Consider the following 10436-nt stretch of genomic DNA (forward strand, 5'->3'; position numbering starts at 1 on the left):
TAATAAATATTACAATGCCCCACATGAATATTCATTTAAATGAAAAGCACCACTTTAACGAAGTCATTTTCTTCTTAAAAGGAGTATACGATTTTTTGAAAAATCACAAAAGCGGAGCTCTTAAACTAATGACTTAAGGCCACTTAAATGATTGGAAAATAAAATGAAGTTTGACGTGTGACTTGTGACTTGTCATTTTTGAATTGAATGGGTTGTGGCTTAGTGGAGTACCAAAACGAACTTCCATACGTTAAAAAAAATATTGGTCCCTTGTTTTTTTCTAAACTATCGTTGTTTGCCTAGATCTCAAGAAGTTCTCCTCACAATTTTGTGCATTGCTTCAATTGACGGCATGTTTGCGCATTTTCTTTTTGGCTATGGCGTGAAAATGATATACTCGGTTTGCTTGAAAGGTGGGCAATGGGCATACTGCTTGTTCTTCACATGTGCATTCAGGTTGCTTTCTTACTTTCTCTTCGGCTTCTTCTCACAAGATTTTCTACAAAAAATTGAGATACTACTCTCTTTGGAGTCTTATGTGACATGGCCTCTTCTTGCCATTGCTCTCAAAGAGTTTTACGCAACATGCACTTTAATACTATGAGAAAAGTTAAAGAGAACAAAACGTGGTGCAGAGGATTGTTCTTCTGAGTATTATGAATTAGTGAAATAAGATTAGATTGGAAAAATCACTAATAAATGACTCGAGTGAACCTGGTCTCTTCTCGCTACTACTCTCAAAGAGCTTTACACAACCTACACTCTGATACCATGAGAAAAATTGAAGAGAACAAAACGTGGAGAAGAGGATTTCTCTTCTCAGTATTACGAATCAATTAAATAAGATTAGATTGGAAACATCAGTAATAAATGAATGGAGTGAAACTCGTCTAAACTCGACTAACTAAAACTGAACTGGGAGACTTGGATAGATGGTTTTGATGCCTAACAGGTGGTTGGAATTAGATTCTCCAACATATTTAATTCTTCATTGTTGATATTTGTTGCATTCTTCTAACATAGTATCTTGAGAATACAAGGATATCCCAACAACTCGACTAATTAAAACTGAACTAGGAGACTTGGATAGATGGTTTTGATGCCTAACAGGTGGTTGGAATTAGATTCTCCAACATATTTAATTCTTCATTGTTGATATTTGTTGCATTCTTCTAACATAGTATCTTGAGAATACAAGGATATCCCAACAACACCGCTCGGCTAGGGTTTCCCAAGAACATGTTAGCCTTAGCTAAAATATCATCAAACACATTAGAAAATACTGGAAAAATAGATGATTATGTTTTCATAGAGCCTTCATTAGTCTTGGAGACATGGTAAAAAATGCTTATTACACTTGAAATGACAACATTTCTCTTTAAATTTTCTCTAATATTTCTCACAATTCTCTTGATATTTTCTCTAGATTTCTCTCTATGATCTTACTCCATTTATTATGACATCAATGACTCTGTAATGTACCTAAATCATGTAAACAAAAATTTAGCTACATAAATACAGTTGCATAATATGTTTTTATCATCATGATGCATATCTGTATGATATAATTTGAACACTAACCACATTGCTTCTTGAAATTCATGAATGTGATAGTTACACTTAACCCTTTTGCAATGGAATTTGACTCTATTATAAGCACCTAGAGTCCCTCTGCTTTTACCTTATTCATAATTTGAGTACCATATATATTTAAACATAATGCCCATAAATATGCTAGGAGGACCTTGTCTCACCATACCTCATAACTATACATGTTGCCTTATGAATGAAGTTGGTTCATAGTTTTCATTGTGCCACAATTTCATTCATGTAAAGCTCATTTACTTATTTATATTATATACTATGAGGTTTTCCCCCAATCCTAGCACAAGGATTATTATCTATGCATGCCCCCCCTTTCTTCTAACAAAGGGATTGATATATGTGTGGGGCCCCATTTGAAATTATGGTGGAAGGGAAACACTTTGGAATAGGTTACACATTATTTTTCTTGAAAATTATACATAAACCACTCATATAGGTATGCTCACATGGTGAATAAACCTCAGGGTCCCAATTCCCATGTGTCGCATTCCACTTGGAAATTTAAGTGCATGCCAACACACCTTAATCACACGACATTCATGTTCTATAGTGGTGATTAATCAAGGCAATCCAACGATTATGGGTTTAAGGGAATACGACTAGGGTTGTGTCCCTTTTCTTAGTTAATTTTGCTTTATCGCTCTTTCTGCCACTACTAGAGTTTTACTATATGGCGAAAACAGTGGAGGTTTCAAACCTCAACCTTTACTCTATTGCTTTTGCCAATTCCGATATTTCATCTCTATGTAATTGATTAAAATGAGAACCAAATGTAAGGTATGCATTTCACTCTTCTATATTTAGCCAAAGTTTTAAATTATGGTTTTCTTGTCCACCATTGTAGCTTTCTAATTTGTTGCAGTGTTTTTCCTTTGCAAGCCATGTTATGATTAATTATTTCTATACCAATGGAGACCCTTTTCAATTTTTCTATTCATTTTTTCTAAGTGGTTGTTTGTATGTTCTAATGGATTCTAAGGGGTTTCCAGAGGAGTTTATCCTTCAAGACTTTCCATAGAATGTTATCCTTTAAGTTTTTGAATTTTGTGATTTAAGTTATTTTTTCTTTATTCTTTCTTTCGATAAGGTTATGGTTCTAATTTTTATTTCCCCTATGACCACTTTACAGGTAATAAAAAAAGGTGGAGTTCCTTCTCGCGTTTCACCATGAATACTCTAGGTAATTTTTGCTACATTTCTTTGATTAAATTCATTCTATTTCCATTGGTATTCTTAGGGACAAAATTATATATTTCCCCTCTAATTTTTATGGTTCCGAATTAAAACCCTTATTGGGTTTTCATAATTCTTGTATTAGCTTTTAATTTATAATTTTTTTTTTTGAGATTTTCTTAGAACTGGGTCATCTTTTCCGATTGGAATATTGCATTTAAACCCTTGCCAGGGTTTTAAACTTTGGATAATCTAGCAATTTTTCCTTTTGCAGTCAGTCAAGATGGATCTCTTAACAACATTCTCTTCTCATGTATAAACAACACGACTCTTTCTTGTTATAGGTAGAGGCTACTTTTCCCTATTTTATGTTCATTGAACCAAGTTTTCCATATTGGTCTCACGGAGCTTGACTCCTGGTAACCTCATTGTACAAGTTGGGACTTGTACATTTAGTCAAATTTATCCTTTAGTTTTTGGGTTTTAGTACCCTTTGGGTATTGGGCATTTTATATTATTTAATGTATTAGTGCCATGCCTAGCGTAGTTCAAGTATTTCAACATTGATAGGTTTCTAAATGGACCATCATGATTCTTTGATTTACTTATCTTGCCAAGTGGAATAACAGACACTCATACTTTGCACTAGATTTTAAAATGAGTTTTTATAATAGAAATTCTTATTATTTGAATTCTCAAATTTGATAGGTTACTCTTACCTTCCTTTTATAATTGTTTCATTGTATGGTAAACCTAATAAAATGGAAATTTGTAATGTATTATTCTATTTAAGCATAGATTTTGGATTGTCTACTTCTAGTATGAAATATTAACATTGACTATTTATGTTATTTCAATGTACCAATGATTTCATTGTAGCCCTTATTGTAATTCGTGTGCCCATATTGTCCCCATATTTTTCTTATTGTGCCCCATAGAAGCCCACTATTGTTATTGTTATGCCCTTATATTATTATTGTTATGTTAGCTTCGATTATATTGTGACCCCTTAGACTCCTACATATAGAAAGGATGTTTTTTTATTTGTATCATCCAAGAATTGTTCATTTCTCTAATGTAAAGGAGGGTTCCCCCTTAAAGAGACTGATTTTGAAGTCCTTGATCTATATTTTCTTATATTTTCTGAGCTGGTTACATAATAGAGAAAATCAATTTACTATTTAAGTACATAATTCCTATTCCTAATTTGAAAGTAATCCATTGGTAAAAACATGCTCAAGCAATACCAATCATTGTTAAAATGAAATTAACTCTAATTAATTATAGACCAAGCAATACAAATTACTATTCAAATGATTTTAATCTAAATGGAAATCTTATTCTAAATAATAATATGTATTTAATCTAAGTACAAGAATCTTAAATCAATCAAGATTAATTTGAGGTGATACCAAACATATGCTAATCTTAATTCCAATAAAATTCACTCTCATTCAAATGGTCTTAAACTAAGGCAAAGGACAAACAAGGCTTCAACTAATCTAATTCATGGGATGCATAAAACAAATCAAATAAGCATTCAAACTAACCTCTATCATCACTCTGCAATTGCTTCACAAGAAACTAAGCAAACATTGCTTCCAAATACTTGATTTGAAAAACCCAATGTTACAAGAGATTATAGTGAAACAGTGAGGTACATAATCAGTTTCAATTCATATCTAAAAGAAATAGATTAATCAAAATATTGTTTATCCAATTAAGAAACAACTTTGAGTATTATAATCGTAAACCTCTAACAAAGGGATTATTTATGCAACACAACCGTTGATCAAGACAATTTGTTAGTTTGCAACGAGTTGAAGATGTAGTATTTTTTTAAAATCAAATTACAGTCTTGAGTACAAAATCAGAATTATGAGTTCTAATTAAAAAATGCTTTTAAAATAGAATCCCTAAATCTAGATCTATCCTATGATAGCCTAAATCCCAGGTCATATGAAGTCAATCAATAAATAGTCTACTTTTTGAGCATTTTTAAAAGATTTAAGCACAAAACCCTCATTCAATTTTCCACACTCACAACATCAACATGTTTAGTTCAAAATCAAATCCGGGTCTCACGCATAACTACAATAACCAATGTTTCAAGAAATATTCAATTCGATTCAGCCTCACTCTTAAATAAACTAACTCAAGAATCAATCACGTATTTAGTTTTGTATTTTAAATGTTCCTCATATCAACATAGCATTGGAAATTTTGGAAGACAAACATAGCATAAATCTATTTCATTCTCGGCTTGTGGAAATCAATTCTTAAGTCACTTCTAGATAGAAATTATTTTCCACAGTGTGCATTCCTAAAATAAATCATTTATATTTCAAGCATTGTGATCTAATATAGCTCTTACTCAGATGTAAAAACAAAGTTTTAAGTACATAAATGATTATGGATTTCACACAACAATTATTTCCATGAAACTCACACTGTGCATACAAATATTATGATTTAAACAAGTTATAGAACTTGTTTCCAGGTGGTGGTAGGCGCTTTCCACTACTGGAGAAAGTTTAAGTTAATTCAATGTGATTAAAAACTGAATGGAACCATAATACTCACATAGATTTTTGTCAAATCAAGTTTTGTATTAAGATTCAAAAATAAGTGCCAATGTCATACACCAATACTGTCTGAGATAAAAGTGCTTACAGAAATACCATCTTCTCCTTCTCTTCTGCCAGAGTACATGGAGAGAATCATCTTTATATAGAGTTTTCGATGAGAAGAAAGCATAACTATTTGACTATCAAAAGAAAATACAACAAGAAGCTAAAGGAGGTCACATGAAATCTCCTAGAGAGCCTTCAAATGGGTGATGGTTGGGTTGATCTTGATCATCACATGGATGGAGGAACCATTTCCATGTTTAGCACAAATATATTTATCAAAGTCGTTGTCCTCCACATGGACCAAGTACCGTTCAGAACCGAAACCGTTCAGTGATTTTGTACTTATGTAGGCACTAATTATGTACTTAAAATTGCTTTGAACATAGCTTCTTGTTGGTGATGATTTGACGAATGGTTTCTCAGTTACATGAATGAGGGTATTTTGAACAAGCTCTAATTCTCAAAATCTTGAGATTCTTTTCCATTTGATCACAAAGTGAGATTTTGTCTTGTAGTAACAAAGTTTAATTGACTCATGAAGAATTTTTGCAATGGAACTGTGCAACAAATGAACTTAGCAAAAACCATCATTACTAAATCATGAAAAAATAATCTCTAATCATAGAAAAGTTGAGAAAACTAATTATAATCAACCACGAAGTGTAGGATATGAATTGGTAGCAAGTTGTTGAATTATGATATGAAATGAGTGTAGAAGTATAGAAATTTAGGCTATGAATAATGGTGTTGTACAGTGGATAAATGGGCATATTCAAGGCCTAATAGGTTGCCTACAATGTCTAGGTATGTATCCTTTTGTTACATGCCATAGGCTACCTATGGTGTGTAGATATGTATCTATTGACAACAGGTTACATTAAAATTTGACTTGAAAGCAAGCAAATGTTAACAATTAAGAAAATTTTGGTATTAACACACCCATCATGGAAGTGTAGAAGTATTTTGTAATATTATCAGCCTCATTCACGTCTCAATTATTTTAGATGGATAAAAGAATCATAATAGTGTTGGGTCCATAACATATTTGTAGAAAGAAGGAAACTTCAAAATTATGTTTAGGTTATGACACACTAAATGTTGAAAAAGTCAGTAATTCACTCCCTTAGAAATGAAAAATTTTAGCTTATATCTTATTTTGTGACATCTCTATTTTCTTGCAATTATTCATGGAATAAATAGTTTTGACTAGTTTTCTTGCAATTGTTCAGGGCATAAATAGTTTCAACCAAAAAGTATGTGAAGGTGAAAAATCTATAGCAAATCTCTAATTGCGGCATTAGTATTCTCATCATAAGAGAAATGGAAACCCATATACCAACAAGCAGTTCTATCTCATTTTTTTTAATGTGTTCTTGGAAACCATACACACTCCCATGGGATGTGCCACTACATTTCTCGATCCATTTTTGTAAAGAGATGTCCCAAGAACATGGGAGACTTAGTATATATCCATGTTTGCTTAAATGTTTCCTACCAGAAAGACAGAGGTCTTGGAAATGTTCCTTGATGGTTTGGGAGATGTTTGAAAACCTTTTACCCAAATTGATGTCAATATAGCATTGGGTCTGCAAGAAAATATTTAATCACTGGTTCTTGAAGATTGCTTCTAAAATCCTGAAATATTGTTAGTGGGATGTTATCATTTTGCAAATAGATCAAATCATTTTTTGTGAAGCTAAGGTTGATTCTGCCCTCGTGATGGAAACTAATATATTTCAAATTTGAGGTGAGTTAAATGAACCTCTTATTGCTTCTTGAAGTATCTTGAAAAGTCACTATCATCAATATATCCAACTTTGTGGCAATCTTTGAGTTGTTGAAAATTAATTTTTGTTTTGTGTTTGTCGTAACTCTAGTGTGATGGTGTTTTTGGCACACTAGTACATTATTCTATGAATATAATTATTTCACTTATTTCTCTTCTTGTTGGCAAAATGGGTAGATATATAAGGTTTTATTTGATATTGATAAGTTGAAGTGTTGTTCCTTGGCTTCTCCTAGCGAATTGGTATTTGTTTGCCTATGGTTTTATTGTATATTTGCAATTCCATGGAAGCTATTGTGTTGAGTCTAGGGAAGTTAGTATTGGTGTTCATTTGTTTTGGTCGACTTTTCATGTGTTCATGTAAATGAATAAGCATTTTTTAATTAGTTTATCGATTACGATGGTAAACGGTTCCTCGTCTAGTTTTTTTTTTAAATAACTACCTATATATGCAATTTGAAGGACTGTGATAACTCCTCACATAATTCTTTAAAGGGTGATAACTCAATGGAAGAGCACTTGTATTTTAAGCAGGAGATTGATACAATTCCACTGTGCCCTAACATGAATTAATCAATGACATGTAGTTTATTTTTAATTAAATACATTTTATATTAATTTATTTCAATGGTGAGATATTTTTCTAGATTCATTGTTGTATAGTCTTTAAAGAGACAAAAATAATATTGTATTGTCTTTAAATCCAATTTTTGTCTCAAGAGAGACACTAGAAAGGATTAAAGACATATTGTCTTTATAAAGACAATATGTCTTTAAAGCTAAGTATTGTCTCCAGAAAGAGAAAAATGAAATTGTCTCCTACGTAACAATAATTCTTAAGTTATACATAAGACAATGATTTGAGACACTGACTTAAAAACAATATTTAAGACAATACACCATTTTTATTTAAATATTGTTTTGAAACCTCTTTTTGTTATATTGAATCGGGAAGAATGCGTTTATATATTTATAATCAACCACTTAATTCTTTTATGAAAATTGTGGTCGACGTGCCGCCCATTTGGGCCTTGCATCATAATTTATAACCCAATGCATAGGATTTGTGTGTAAGGCTCTTACCTTGAGTGGCTTTAGACACCTTTCTACATCACCATTTTGGTAATTCATTAGTATTGAAGGACATGGTCGGTGAATGATGGTTATAAGAATTATTTTGTGTAGCTTGACTCATATAAGGCATAACATAGACAAATTGAGTGGGCTTATATTATTGGTATATAATAAGGAAAGAATGGAGGGGAACTCTGTGAATAAAGGAAAATGAGGTTGACACCAGTAGTTTATGCTTTTTTTGTGCAATAAACTTATGACATGTATATGTGAGATATTAAATATATCTTTAATTTCTTTAGATAACGTTTAAAATATTTTTGTTAAAATCTCTCTTAATATATTTTTAGAATTATAAATTCACTAATATCCCACATCACTCATGCCTCAATAATTACAATATATTGACTTTATTTTTTATGATTAAAACTCTCTTTATAAATGAACATGATAAGTTATTGATCAACAAGGAGAAGCCCTTGTGGAGTAACCTCAGACTCAAATAAACACTTCCTGTGATGGACAAGGTTGGGATGGAAGGTTCACTAGTTTAGGTGCTTGGACTATATGCAGTGACAAAGTTAGGTAAATTGACACATCCATTTTAGTATTGCAACCCATGACAAAAAAAATTTCTAGCATAGATATCCATGGATCGAAATTAGTGCATGCACCTTGGGCACACATCCATATGTACACATCACACTTGGGTGAATTATTGGGTGCCATTGGGATGACTTAGATAGTTTAGTCATAGTTGGAAACATATGGGGGTGAACGAGATGGAATCAATGTAAGATGGACTTGGAAGTAGTCATATACGTTAGGCACATTTGAGATGAATTCATGAAATTATTTGATGGACTTGGGCTGATTTGGATGTATAGACTTGAAAATATAGGATGACTTAATAGATTTAGGTAGACTTGGTTGCATTAAGAGGCTCAATTATAGGATATGAATGATTTGGAAATAAATCACAACCCCATATAATAATACCTCTTACATCTATAAAATCAAATATATTAATAACATAATTAAACATATTAATTACAAAATTATCATTAAACAACTCGATTACTATGTTAATTTCACTATTATTTTGATAAGGAAATAATTATATGAACAAAACAACAAACAAGAGTCAAAGTGAATTGTGAGATCACTGCGCATAAAAGATAAACATATAATAGCAGGTTCCTTTTAAATGTCTTAATTTGGTACATTATTAAATATATAATAACATATAAATAGAAAGTTCTTTTGATATTATTTTTTAAATTATATATATATATATATATATATATATATATATATATATATATATATATATATATATATATATATATATATATATATATATATATATATATTAAAACATATTTTAATATTTTAAATATTGAATTAAAGTTAAATGCTACTAACAAAATATAATATATATATATATATATATATATATATATTTTTTTTTTATCTGGAACATTTTTTAATGATTGTATACTAAATTTATGTCAGAAGTTTTTAAAATATAAATACTTTTTTGTTATGAAGTTCACTAACTTCTTCAACACACTATTTAAATTATAACTATTTTTTAATTTCAAAATAAAATCTTATACTTTGGATATTTGGTTAAATGTAAACAAAAGCATACACCTAGAAATGTTCTGTAGAAGCATAACATTCTAAGATTATTTCAAATTACAATTTTTTTTAATTAAAAATATAAATCAATATTAGTCAACTATAGCGTCCTTTTTTACCAAGTCTGTCTCATTTTTTCATAGATACCCATTGAAATATTTCCTTTAGTGGAACAATGGTTACATTCAACTCATCATAAAATAGATTAAGAAATGGATGATCTAAAAACAATATTCAAATGTTTTCGTAAGCATCTAGTGTTCAAAAAATTGAGAAAGTTGTGGTGAGTAATACTAACTGGAACGAAAATTACCAAATACCATTTCTGTAGGAATGATGAAAATGATATTTATGTTAAAACGATTCATTCAATTGCACATTCCACCCCTAACAAATTTGCTGAGAAATTCAACATCAAATGATATTACTTCTTTCCTTCTCATGGCTTCATTAATGGTCAATCCATCTCTTGTGATTCTGTGATGAAAAAAATCAACTATTTCACACACGTTTACATAAAT

This window comes from Pinus tabuliformis, chromosome 6 (genome assembly GCF_031772625.1).
Source record: "Pinus tabuliformis cultivar Carrire ecotype Pingquan chromosome 6, CPIR1, whole genome shotgun sequence".
Lineage (NCBI taxonomy): Eukaryota > Viridiplantae > Streptophyta > Pinopsida > Pinales > Pinaceae > Pinus > Pinus tabuliformis.